This window comes from Sinocyclocheilus grahami, unplaced genomic scaffold (assembly GCF_001515645.1).
Source record: "Sinocyclocheilus grahami isolate Dianchi unplaced genomic scaffold, SAMN03320097.WGS_v1.1 scaffold841.1, whole genome shotgun sequence".
Lineage (NCBI taxonomy): Eukaryota > Metazoa > Chordata > Actinopteri > Cypriniformes > Cyprinidae > Sinocyclocheilus > Sinocyclocheilus grahami.
In genome coordinates this window covers 170,131-184,613 of record NW_015506020.1, presented here as the reverse complement: position 1 = coordinate 184,613, position 14,483 = coordinate 170,131, and positions in this window count along the sequence as shown.

The window sequence follows — 14,483 nt, the reverse complement described above, 5'->3', positions numbered from 1 at the left end:
GCAACAGACGCTACTGGTTCAGGAAACAGTCCTCATCCTCCATAAAATGTGCAGCACACATCTGAATATTTGGGTTAAACTGTTCTGGAACAGTGTTGTAAATACAACTTAACCACTGATTTCTAGTCGTGTCCTCTTTTGGAAGACCAAACAAAGTAGTTTCTCTTTCACAACGAAACACACAGCGACTCAGAGAGAAAGTTAAGCCTTCTTTCTTTGCGTGAACATTTGGGCGGCGTTATGCAAATCTTCCCACATCGTGACGTAGATATGTGGGGGCGTGTTAGAACGAGCTGTTTTAGGTAGGTGTGGTTGACTCTTAACTTTTATAAAGAATATCTCTTTGGATTTGAGACTTTAGTCTTTGCAACTTTACAGATCTTCTTTATGCACCAAGAGCTTGTAACACTCCAAAGAGAAAGGAAAAATTGAAATCGCATCATATGACCCCCTTTAAGGGTTTATTTTTGGCCGTGTACTTCAGTAATTGAAAAAAAAAGACATTCCCCACATCAAAATATGTATAATTTACTATTATATAGTATGCAATAAGTGTCAATTGAGTAGGATGTTCAAATGCAAAAAAATCTTGAAACAGTAGGTAAACGAATCTCAAATGTGCTTTTGCATTTTGCTATTCCACCATGCAGCACATGGTGAGATAGCAAAATGCAAATTACATGGATTAAAAAATAAATGGCAAACAAAAAAACGGCAGACAAATGTGAGTCAGGCGGGTCTTTTAAAGTGCTGTACTCAGGTTGCACTTTGTTGTACATTTCTGACTTACAGTTTTGAAGATTTTCTCATGGTATTAATGACTTAAAAATTTCATAAATATAGGACCGTTTGTTATTTTTTAATGTGTTTGCTCATGATTATCTTGAGGACAAATTCAATTTGTGGCAATTAGGCCAACAACAACTTTGATACAGTTGACTAGTCATGATTGTTTCACTAATGAAGAGAAATGTAATTCTCAAAGGAAGTCACTTCACTCCTAATAGCTGCTGATAGCATTATATCCATCAGTAACTGCACTTATCATTTGACTTGTCATCATTGCCTGTTAAAAGGACCATGGCAGGAGCAGTGTGTTCAGTTTCAATAAGCTGACCACTCAAACCACTTAAAAAGCTAAAGCTAAATTACTGACATGTCACATTTTTATTGATTGATTGACCGTTTTTATGATTAATTAAAAAAACTAAAAAGCATAAACGTTTGTCATGGTGTATCAGAAACCTGTGACCCATTTTTGGGTGACATCCTACCAGTTGAGTTCATAGGCTTACATTGGTTATCATCTGCTTGTGAGAGTGGAAGTGAGATGATATTTTAGGTGTTTTCATGTCTGGATGGAACATACAGTAGTTCATCAGCAGCAGCAGCAATCTAGTTCCAATACTGCATTATGTCCTTGGGCCCAGCGGTGGCAAGACAGGTTTTTGGTCGATTGAGAGCCTTGAGCCACATCTACAAGAGCTTTTAACTATTGCAAGACACACTTTCGCAGGGAAGAACATACAAGTATATGGCCCTGGTTCATTTGTGTTCAGTGTTTTTCAAGCTCTTCCCTTCTTGTCAGCTCCACAGATGGCATTATTTCCCTGTGCTGGGCCTTTAAATCTTTCTGAGGGTGTTTCTTCATGGATCTCTGCTCAGTACAGAGATGTGTGTGTGTACAGATGAGGGGATCTGGGCTCAAATACACTAGAGGATTCAGTGTAAATAATATATTACTCAGTGCAATGTGTGACCTTCACCAGATCTAAAGGGTAGGTGCTCTATTCGTACTGAAAGTGCTTTCACATAGAATTTGCTGAGGAAAGAAGGTACAATTTTTGTACTGTCAGCCATTTTGACTCTGATATCAGTTTAAAATATGCAAATTAAAGACTGAGATGTTTTAAACAGGTTTTATGGATTATATTCTGTGAATGAACTGAGATTAGATAAGAGCTGAGAATGTGTGTTATATGGATAGATAACCTGAATTAATTTATCTTGAAAAAAGCAATTCATGTTGTTGATTGCAATTCATGCAATTCAAAGATGTTGATGTAGAGACATTTGAAGAAACATTGAACAAACTTGATCGAAATAAAGATTATTGGAGTATGTTTTACAAGAGAACACTTTCTACTTTGGTTAGTTCACCCAAAAATGAAAATTAGCCTGTGTATTACTCAACCTCGAGGCATCCTAGGTGTATATGACTTTCTTCTTTCAGACGAATACAATCGGAGTTACATAAAAAATTGTCCTGGCTATTCCAAGCGTTATCATTGCAAGTGGGTGGGTGTTTCTGTTCAACAGTCCAAAACACGTTAAATAAAGTGCGCATCCCTAATAAAGCGTGCCTCACACGGCTCCGGGGCTTGAATAAAGGCCTCCTGTAGCGAATCCATGCGATTTTGTAAGAAAAAGATCCATATATCAAACGTAATGAACACTTTTCTCTCACTTCCGGTATCTGTGATAAGCGGAAGCCATTCCGGCGGATGATGTAGGACGTATGCATCGCGCCTCTGAGAAGGATTATATTCTGTGAATGAACTGAGATTAGATAAGAGCTGAGAATGTGTGTTATATGGATAGATAACCTGAATTAATTTATCTTGAAAAAAGCAATTCATGTTGTTGATTGCAATTCATGCAATTCAAAGATGTTGATGTAGAGACATTTGAAGAAACATTGAACAAACTTGATCGAAATAAAGATTATTGGAGTATGTTTTACAAGAGAACACTTTCTACTTTGGTTAGTTCACCCAAAAATGAAAATTAGCCTGTGTATTACTCAACCTCGAGGCATCCTAGGTGTATATGACTTTCTTCTTTCAGACGAATACAATCGGAGTTACATAAAAAATTGTCCTGGCTATTCCAAGCGTTATCATTGCAAGTGTTTATTACGTTTGAAATATGGATATTTTTCTTACAAAAACGCATGGATTCGCTACAGGAGGCCTTTATTCAAGCACCGGAGCCCTGTGAGGCACGTTTTATTAGGGATGCGCGTGCTTTATTTTACGTCTTTTGGACTGTTGAACAGAAACACCTACATACTACAATGATAACGCTTGGATGAGGCAGGACAATTTTTTTTATATAACTCCGACTGGATTCGTCTGAAAGAAGAAAGTCATATACACCTAGGATGCCTCGAGGGTGAGTAAAACAGGCTAATTTTCATTTTGGGGTGAACTAACCCTTTAATTCACTGTTTCTTTGTAATTGTGAAATTTACTAGCAATTACAAAGTGGAAACATTATCAAAGTATCTCCTTCACCATATATATATATATATATATATATAATTTTTTTGTAAAAGTCTCATTAATGAATGATAATGACTGATTAAAATCTATGCATTATAATAAATGGCAAGAGCTGATATATTCATTATTTACACAAGAGAGCAGGGAAAAATGTGTCTTGGTTTATTGGGAATTTGCTGATTACACATATACACGAATATTACAAATACTGTGAAACAGCTATTTTAAATGTGGTAAAGGGAGTTAAAAAGCTGAGCTAGACGAGGCCAATATATGTGTAAACAATGAAATACTAAAAAAGAGGATAATATTGCTAATAAACCCATCAAAAACTTATATCTATCAAATAATGTGACTTGTGTGTTGATTATATCAATAGTTTGTCACTGAGACACAAATGGGGTGCAAATGGCACCGCTACCTGAGTATAATCCAAATGTCACAGATATTTTTAAGAAATATAACTGACTATTATGGATAGTTCACCCCCCCCCCCCCCCCCAAAAAAAGACCGTTCTGTCATCATTTACTTACCTTTGTTGTTCCAAACATGTATGATTTTCTTTCTTGAGTAAAAAAACGTCAATGTCAAAAATGTATTAGGTTAATCATGATATTGAAGGAATTGAAGATCAGGGTGATTTTTTTTTATTTTTGGGTGAACTATCCCGTTTATAAACTAACACTGACATGTACTTTCATGTGTCTTTTATTTTAAACTTCATGTTGATTGTTTATCATATTATTTAATTTATTCAAAAACAGGATCCTGCTTTAAGATTGAGTTTTAATTCAAAGACAATGCAGTATTTAGTTCCAGAGACTCAAGGATGTTTATTAATATTTTCTTGCTTCAATCAGACTGAGTTGAGGTGAGATAGAAATCATTGATTGTTTGATTTGGCCGATGATTGTGCCATGATCCTTTGCAAAGGAAGAAAATGATTTTTAAGAAAAATAACTGACTATTATGGATAGTTCTCCCCCCCCCCCCCCCCCAAAAAAAGACCGTTCTGTCATCATTTACTTACCTTTGTTGTTCCAAACATGTATGATTTTCTTTCTTGAGTAAAAAAACGTCAATGTCAAAAATGTATTAGGTTAATCATGATATTTTCTTTTGTGTTTTGGAATTGAAGATCAGGGTGATTTTTTTTTATTTTTGGGTGAACTATCCCGTTTATAAACTAACACTGACATGTACTTTCATGTGTCTTTTATTTTAAACTTCATGTTGATTGTTTATCATATTATTTCATTTATTCAAAAACAGGATCCTGCTTTAAGATTGAGTTTTAATTCAAAGACAATGCAGTATTTAGTTCCAGAGACTCAAGGATGTTTATTAATATTTTCTTGCTTCAATCAGACTGAGTTGAGGTGAGATAGAAATCATTGATTGTTTGATTTGGCCGATGATTGTGCCATGATCCTTTGCAAAGGAAGAAAATGAACAGAAATGTTATGATATGCCACAGCAAACTAGACAATCAAACACTCGCTCTCAAGTCATTTCATCCAGCATTGAATTCAACATCATGAATCAATAAAGAGAACCGAGCACACGGTGGGGATTTGGGAAGATAAGCTGGGAATTATTCAAAAGACAAGCTATTTTTAAAACTCCACTGGGATGAGAATGTATGCTAAAGCATTTCATGAGCTGAGGACTAATGGCGCGAAACAAAAATAAAGTTCTGCTCTATATTTATATACACGTGATGCTCACGGTAAGCAGCTCACAATGAAAACATATTGTGCTTTCACAAATAAAGGACAAGCCGGCAATCCAGCTCTTTGAGGTAAAAAAGAAAATCATGCACCAATAGTATAACAGATATTCTTGACTAGAATGGAGAATAAAGCTAGAACCAAACTACAGAATTCACAGTTACAGCAGTGAAATAACAGGTCAGATCAGTGATTGACAGATTACGACCTTGATTTCCCCTCCCCCTCCCTTGAGTCTATACAGAATGGATTCTATTACATGCAACATCAAACCATGCTGTCCTGATGGGGCCATACGGACAGAGGAGTCCACTGGCAACTACGACTTGTCATCATTCTTCTTCTTCTGGAACTTCCTGAACTGCGATTGAATGGCGACGGCTGCCTTCTCGGTTTCAGGGGCGCCCATGTCAATGTCAAAGTCCTCGGGGATGTCTTTCTTAGACGCATCTGGCCATAGAAAAATAAGTTACTACATGAGACCAACACTTTCACAATGACATAATGTCAGTGTCTAAATATATTCACACACTATGATGCAGATGAGAAAAAAATCATTGTATTGGTTGGTATTTGTATTGGTGACAATTAAGTGACCAGGGAGGGACAAAACCAATTCCACACGTCAAATGGCAAAAAGAACATAAATACACCATACATTACACTAGCAGTGCTGCATTAATATTGGCATGCAAGTACAGCTCCTATTTACTTGAATGGAGAAAGACCAAAATACCCAAGACTGTTGGCTAAGCCTAGGTTTTAATAACATATTTCAAATAAACAACAAAAATAAAATGACAAATAGAGCTATTTATTTATTTAACTGTTTTTAACTGAAACACCAGATTTCCCTTAAAAGTTAGTTACCTACTAACAGGGGCGTTTTTGCATTTTTAACCCATCCATCTATCCATTCTCCAAACCACTAAAAATGTAAAAATGTCTTTGTGTGGTCATTACTTATGACTCATATTAGAGTTAAAACACCAAAAAATAATTGGCAAAATATTACTTCCATTCTTTACAAGCTCTGCAGATAGAAGGCTGTTACAGTGATCACAATGTCATCTAAGCACACATACACTGTATAGTGCTGTTGTGCTTTTGGAACAAAAGCACGTCTGGTCTTTAACTTCCTGCAAGCTAAATGCACATGGTGTACAGAAGCCATCAGAGCAGAATTCACTGGAGACAGACAGTCATACATTTCCAGTCCAGTTCTTGTTTCCAGCTGCGCTCATAATTCACACCAAAGTTCCTCCTTCTGGCAAAAACACAATGAATATTCAGGCAGTTGCTATGGCTTTAGCTTATTTTATATACATTTTTATTTTATATTCACTGATCACATGATGAACTAGGGGCAAATGTTTCCTCATCATAATTATCATCATTACAAAATGAAGTCAACTTCACTCAGGTGGGTAGTTTGTAACTTTCTGTTACAAACTGGTGTAATGCTGCGTTCAAGTCCTCCTGGGACGTTCGTACTTACGAGTTGACAAGTCGTAATTACGACGTCAGATGTGTTCAAGTCAGTTTAGTCGGCATAAGATGGCGGTGTACCTTCTTTTAATAAATTACAAGAAAATACAACAGGGTCTGCATTTTTTTACTTGGATTTCATTAACTAGCTGCGTAACAAAAACATGACCAATTTAAGTTTATTAGACAACTAAACTATCATTTGAAACAAAAATTTACCATCAACTACAGACGTTGCATCCATCGATTCCGCCATGTTTCTCATTGACACGCCCCCAACTCGGAAACTCGGGGCTTAAAGAAAATTTAAAATTTCCCACTCGTAATAACGACTTTGTGGTGGCGTTCATGTGCGTTCAACTCATAAATACGATCTATCCAACATGACTTGAACGCACCATAACATTACTTGAATCAAATAAGGTAAACAGCTCATATTGATTTGGAGAGAGAATTACAGTATGCAACCCAGAGTCATTGGAAAGACATGCCTGTGTCAACATTTCAGCAAAAAATATTAGTCACTTCTTGCACGTTTCATGACATGCTAAACGCGTGTTTAGTTTGATCTGGAACAGATTAACATCAATCTTGAACAGTTTTATTATGTTACGGTTGGTTCTTGTACAGGAGCGTTCTGCATTAAGAGCAGTGCTGTACAAGGTGCGCTACTGAGCAAGTTTACAAAGTCCGAAAAGCCAGCGATGCAAAATTGTATTAATTCACAAATCATGTGAAAAGTGTTTTGAGGTCATAAAATACTATTATGCAAAGAAATGTGAAAATAAATCTGTCAATCTGATTAGAGTGATAATCTATTAATCACTATAATCATCATTTGTGTGAAAAGGAATAAAGGTTGTTGGTGCATTACTACCACTAGTGCTCCTTTCAGCTGGAATCTCCAGGTAACTGTATGTATAGTAACATTTTTGCATAAATGTAGGTGGAGGAAAAAACTATTATCTAAAAAAATAATTTTGCACTCAACCTACATGATTGTCCTCCTTCTGAAATGTTTCATAAACTTGTGACTTTCAGAAAGTCATTCTGTTTTGAACGTTTCTAAAGCATGGTGGAAAGAGAAGCAAAATAATCTCCCTAAATTCTATATAGATTGTTGTGTTGACTGCATCCAACTAATCCATTCAGCCTTGCTATTGTAATAAAAAAATTTATCAGTAACTACTAACCAATATTTGGCGCTAAACTACTACCTATTAAGGTATGAATGGTGTCTTTTTTATTACATCCTTTATTTTATTACTATTTCAATAATACATCCATTTTAATTTGAAATAAATTAATTAATCATAAATTAGGGTTTTAAAATCACGTCTTGATTCAAGATTGAAAATGCTAACCTCATATAAAGTAAATGCAGAATAAAACAGCACATCTTTTTTTTGTACAGCGTGATTGTAAAAGAGTTTCAAGCACTATTCATGAAAGTACAAGATGTGAAGGTTATGTGTTGTTTTGGTAAGAAATCAATGCTCAATAGCGAATACCTCTGACATGAAACAACACATTAGACTGTTGGAAAATTCAATAGCAATTTAAGCAAAGGAAGAGGAAAGCCTTGACATAGACGTTAAGCACAGCGAGAAAGGAAAGATCCTTTAAGAGCAGGCCTCATGTTTCAGTCAATACATGAGAGATTTTCTCACCATTTTCCTATATTTGTTTACACACATCAACTGAGTTAGAAACCTTCTTCTATATCCAGTAATAACTATTTTTTTACATTATTTTTTTGTGCAATACATACTGACGAGAAATAACAGACATCATCATTCGGTTGAGACGAAACCCAATTCACGTAATTACCAAAACAATTATCCTCCATGAGCAACTTCGAGTTCAATGCCTCAGGACTAGCTAGGACTTAATGTTGCATTTTGTACTTTTACAAATGGCCACAATAAACCACAAACTCACTGGTCAAATCTTCACTGTGCATATGGACTTATGAAGACATCACATGTAATTCCCCAGTTTAATAATTCCTAAGAAACTCATTTATTTTGTATAATATATTTTCAGTTCCTTTTGGTATTAACATGCCTTCTCTCTTAATACAAGTATTTTCTTTTTAGACCAGCATTACATGCTGTCACTGGCTGGATACGCCTGTATAGCTTCCCTGCATGACTTTCTTCACAAAGGCAAGCCGGATGAATAGATGCATTTGCATGCATATGAATCTGTAGTTGTGTGTATGAACGTCCTTGCTCTTGCACATGAGTGGGTGGAAGCACATCAATAGCTCCAATAGTATTTTCTTCCCATCCTCCAAGAAATATTACGAGCTCCTGTACTGCAGGATATTTAGTGCACGGAAAGCAACTTTCCAGCAGTGTTCGTTGTATTGAATTGGTTGCTGAGAAATTAATTCTTGCAAAAGCTTAGCATCATTTGTTCGCTTGATTTGATATTTTGTATCTATGCAAGAACATTTAGTAACACTTTATTTTAAGGTGTCCTTGCCACACGTTACATGTACTTACTATTATAATAACAATTAATTATGCATAATTACATGCAAGTAACACTAATCCTAACCCTAACCCTATAGCAAGTACATGTAGATAATTAAATGTATAATTGCACTGTAACAGGGACACCTTAAAATAAAATGTAACCGAACATTTCTATGTGGCTTAGAGGAATAGTTCACCCCAAAAAAAAATAATTTGTTGAAATTCACTCACCCTCAGGCCATCCAAGATGTAGATGAGTTTATTTCATCATCAGAACAGATTTGGAGAAATATAGCATTGCATCACTTGCTCACCATTGGATCCTCTGCAGTGAATGGGTGCCGTCAGAATGAGAGCCCAAACAGCTGATAAAAACATCATAATAATCCACAAGTAATCCACACAACGCTTTTAACTTCTAACCGTTATTTCTGGCTAAAAAGTCCTCTATCATTAATATTGCTTTCCCCAGTGAAAAAGTCATCTCGCCTGAATCAGGAGAGAAATATGCACAGATCAAGCACCGTTTACAAGCAGAAGCAGGACAAAACAGTTCTAAACAAATATGTCAGTTGAATTTGGTGTGAGAGGACAACAGGGAATGGACTTTTTTCATTAAAGGAAGCGTTGGACTGATATTTTGGCCAGAAGCAACGGTTCGAAGTTAAAACACTTTTAATGATGGATTTGTTTCTTACAAACGCACAGCTTGTTGCTTCACGAGATGTTAACTGATGGACTGGAATTGTGTGGGGATTACTCGTGGATCATTGAGATGTTTTTATCAGCTGTTTGGACTCTCATTCTGACGGCACCCATTCACTGCAGAGGATCCACTGGTGAGCAAGTGATGTAATGCTACATTTCTCCAAATCTGTTCTGATGATGAAACAAACTCATCTACATCTTGGATTGCCCGAGAGTGAGTACATTTTCAGAAAGAAAAAAAAAATCTATTTTTAAGTTTCTAAATACTTTTTGGGGCCATTGAATATTTATTTGGATTTAGCAGTAGCTTTTGAGCTCTGTATGTAGTATATCATAAAAGAGTTGGTGGTAGCATTGCACTATATTTATGTTTCCCGTGTCTAAAGCATAAAGACCATGCAATTCCGTGAAGATTCAAGCTTCAGTGAAATCAGCATCCTTTGAGATGCAGTTCTTACACCTTGTCCAATAAGCTCTGTACCCAGCTCTCCCCAGGGCTTCAGTGACCTCAAGAGCATTACTTCATCAGGAAGAAAACCAACAACACAAAAACCCTCAAGTCTTTGAAGTCTGACTTAAGATGTATGGGCCAATTTGTGGGTTCAGATCCATTTAGTTGGCCTTTTCATAGGAGCATGCAGCTAAAACACTGGGGACCGTGTTCATTACTTCAACCCTTTTCATTTTTTACCTCCTTCTTCAGCCTTTTTTTCATACGCAGGCACACATTTTTTAAATGCTTACCAGACTCATTCTTCCTTCAGTGAGCACAGTGCAGAACATGTTTTGTTTGGTGGGACACTTCAGGGAATACTTTAAAATGCTTATGCCGGAAGATTTCAGATGGGATACTGGGCTTTTCTGTATGCTTAAGGTTGTTTGGGGTAAACTCAACAGCATGATGAATCTTCTCTCATCCACGAAAAAGAATTCCTGAGACATACTATTTGTATTCACGGTAAAAGCTGCCGTAAAATGATTAAAGCTCTGTGATGTGTTCGAGTTCTGGTGTGGAATTTTTTTCTCAGTACCTTGTGCACCAGAGGTTTTGCTGTTGCCACCGGCTGCTCCGGATCCTTGCCTCTGTTGAATGGAATAAGAGAACAGAACTAAATTTAAGTATTTTTAACTTTCAATAATCATTTTATAAGCCAGTTTAAATAAATGGAGAGGTTTGTTAAAGGAATAGTTCACCCAAAAATGAAAATGTTGTCATCATTTGTCACCCCTATGCCGTTCCAAACCTGTATGCGTTTCTTTCTTATGATGAACACAAAAGAAGATATTTTGAAGATCCAAACAGTCGTTGGTCCTCATTAACTTCTATAGTAAGGAAAATCATACTATGGAAGTCAGTGGGGACCATCAACTGTTTGATTACCAGCATTCTTCTTAATACCTTCTTTTATGTTCAACATGCCAAAGAAACTCATACATGTTTGGAATGACATAAGGGTGAGAAATGATGACAAAATTTTCATTTTTGGGTGTACTATTCCTTTAAATACAAAACTACCTCTCTCACAAGTCACCAATTATATTTCAGTTGTAAAGAAAAAAAAATGCATTGTTTTATAACGATCTAGCACTTCCCTGCTTCTTAAATTGCCAGTTGTCTGTAGAGGAAAAACTATATACAATTTTCACTACTGGTAATATTGTTTAAAAAAAATAATAATTTTGCATTACTTTTTATATGTTTTTATTAATTTCATTTATTTATTTAATGATGGAGTTTTATTCCCAGATGAAATAAAACAACTGGATATTATGTGTATTATTATTATTCCTCCCAGTCAACATATTTTAGATTTTAAGTTGAATATAAATATGTAAATATGTTATTACATTGTAGTAAATAAACATAGCTAGTGCTCTTAAAAGCATGAAATGAATTTATACATATTTTTGCCTGTGTGTTGCCTTTGACATCAAACATTATTGTTGCTATAGTGTATGATATTTTTGATTTAGGATTTAGGGAAAAATCCCACATTAGAGAAAAGTGTGTACATGCCCTCAAAAAAGTTGGGAAGGGCTTCTTAAAAGTGAGTTATTTTAATATGTAACCTAGTAAGAGAAGTTAAATAACAATGGGCTAAAGAGTATTAGAGGCCTGTGGCTTAAAAAGTAAGTGAAAATGCGATGTTAATGACAGTTATGACTGCAAAAAGGAATGCTAAGAATAGTACCAGAAGTATCTTAAAAAACAAAATACACTGTAAAAAATTACCGTGAATTTAACGGTAAAAGACTGTAAAAATGCTACAGTAAAAACCTGTTAAATGGTTAACGGTAAATTCCCCTACTATATACGGTGAAAAACTGTATTGGACATTAATTTTACGGTAGTATACCATTTTTGGAAGTGAAAAAGATGTATAATTTACAGTGAATAACCGTAAATTGACATTCCCAGAATTCCCTGCGTTACATTTCAAATGTTATGTTTTTTTGTTGAAATAACTATGTTTCTATCAGTTTTGTATATTAGGGTTGTGTGTTACACCTAATGTTGTTAAATGAATGTTTCATGTGTGTTACCGTGATGGTGTTTAGTGTTTGTGTGAATGACACTGTGCACCTTCTATACACATTATTATTTAAAAGCTGCTTGTGATGGGCTTTGGTTCATCATGTGACTTTCTCATCAACACCTGCATTTGGTGGTTATCAGTGTATTACGAAGGTACAAAACAGATTTCAGTACTTCAATAGGTTGGTATATTAACATTATATCAGTTAATGAAATTACGGTATTTAACTGTAAATTTAAGTTAAAACCATAAAACCGTAAAACCTCAAACGTTGCTACCATATTTTTTACAGTAAAATTCCGGCAACCACAGCTGCCGGTTTTTTACCGTAAATTTTACAAAATTGTTTTTACAGTGGAGAGAAAAGCATGGGCTATTGGTCTCTTGCTGATTTTTCTGGAAAGTTTCAGCCTGCTCAGTCAGAGAGATTTGATTCTGCTTAGACAACATCAGTGCAGTAAAGCATCACTTTTTGGCAGCAAAAAAAAATTCACGGTTTTCTTTATGATCTTTGATTTTTCACTAAAATCAAACCAAACTTTGTATTTGGCCCTGAAGTCACGTTCAGAAATATCAGGAAAATGGGGTGCAGTTAAACAGCTGAGCGAGCGAGAAGGCATTGGCAAACATGTTTTCCCTGGGCACATCCTCTCCTGCATTATTAACTGCACTTTCACTGAATTTCAAACAGCGTTTGTAGTGCTTTGATGTGAGGAGCTCAGGCAACCTGCATGTCCTTTCATGCAATGCAGAATGTTCGGCCGACACGAGCACAGAAACAACCCACCTGTTTAATGTTTCCTTCAACTCTTTTTAATTAAAGCTTTCATGCATTTAAAACATGTGATATACTATAGAACGGGTTCAAAAATTACTTGTTGCTACACCTGCCTAAGTGTATAAAGATAATTTATCAGCCATGAATATAGTTATGTATATACACGGGGAGGTGTTTGTACTGAAGCGGCAAACTGTGGAGAAAAACATTACAATAACTGCAACGAAATTCTAATTATGCTGCTTTGACAAGAAGGAGAAATGCACTTGCACACAGACACACTCCCTGTGGGCTGCAGCCATAATCAAACCGCAGAGCTAGCAATTACAGAGGACTTCTTTAGAGAATGTCAGACACACATGCAATCTTGTTTTCCACTCAGCACAGAGTCGGAAAAGACAATGTTCAAGGTAAACACGCTTCTTTTGTTGGCTTCTCCTTGCACAAGCACAGGACACAAGAGCAGAGAGAGAGAGAGAGAGAAAAAACACAGGGTCCCTGCTCAGAAAACCAATTATGTTGCTTTCTTTAGTGTTTAAAACTCTAAATCAAGGTTGCTGCAAAGTCTAGTTTTGCATAGAAATTAAAAAGCTATTACAATGACGTCTCTCTGAAGAGCCAAGATATCCAAAGCTCTCATTCAAAATGCATGTTGCATACAGGAAAGAAAAAAAACTTGCACTGCAATATATTAAAGTGGAGTGCAAACACAACCTTATTTTTTGGAATAGTGGAACCAAAAATGAAAATTCATTATTTACTCAAAAAAATGGCACCATCATTTTATTTTTAGTACTAAATGTCTATATGTGCTAACATGAGTATTTATAAATATGTATACACTGTTTGTTCAATTTATTATAATGAGCAAAAGCAATTTAATTTCATGACATTCAAAACTTTAGAATGAAAATGTACTTAATCCTTGTATGTTGGGACTACATGAATCTTTGTTTTGTTTTTTGGACAGTGTTTGGACAGCAAGCTTTGCAAGGAACTGAATTGAGAGAGTTCCAATTTTTAGAGTAAAGTTGTTTACTTTAGATTTTACTGGGGTTTACTTTTTTAGGTTAATCAAGCTTGTTGAACAAAACATGTGTGTTTCCTAAATTTAATTAAGTTTACTGAATAAATAATTTTTTGAGTGAAAATAAATATTGTATAACACTGCATAAGGCTCAAATAATTAAAGTTAGTTAAAGGGGTCATATGATGCGATTTCAAGTTTTCCTTTCTCTTTGGAGTGTTACAAGCTCTTGGTGCATAAAGAAGATCTGTTAAGTGGCAAAGACTAAAGTCTCAAATCCAAAGAGATATTCTTTATAAAAGTTAAGAGTCAACAACGCCTACCTAAAACGCCTCGTTTAAACACGCCCCCACATATCTACGTCACTATGTGGGAAGATTTGCATAACGCTGCCCAAATGTTCACACAAAGAAAGAAGGCGTAACTTTTATTCTCGCTGTAGTATTG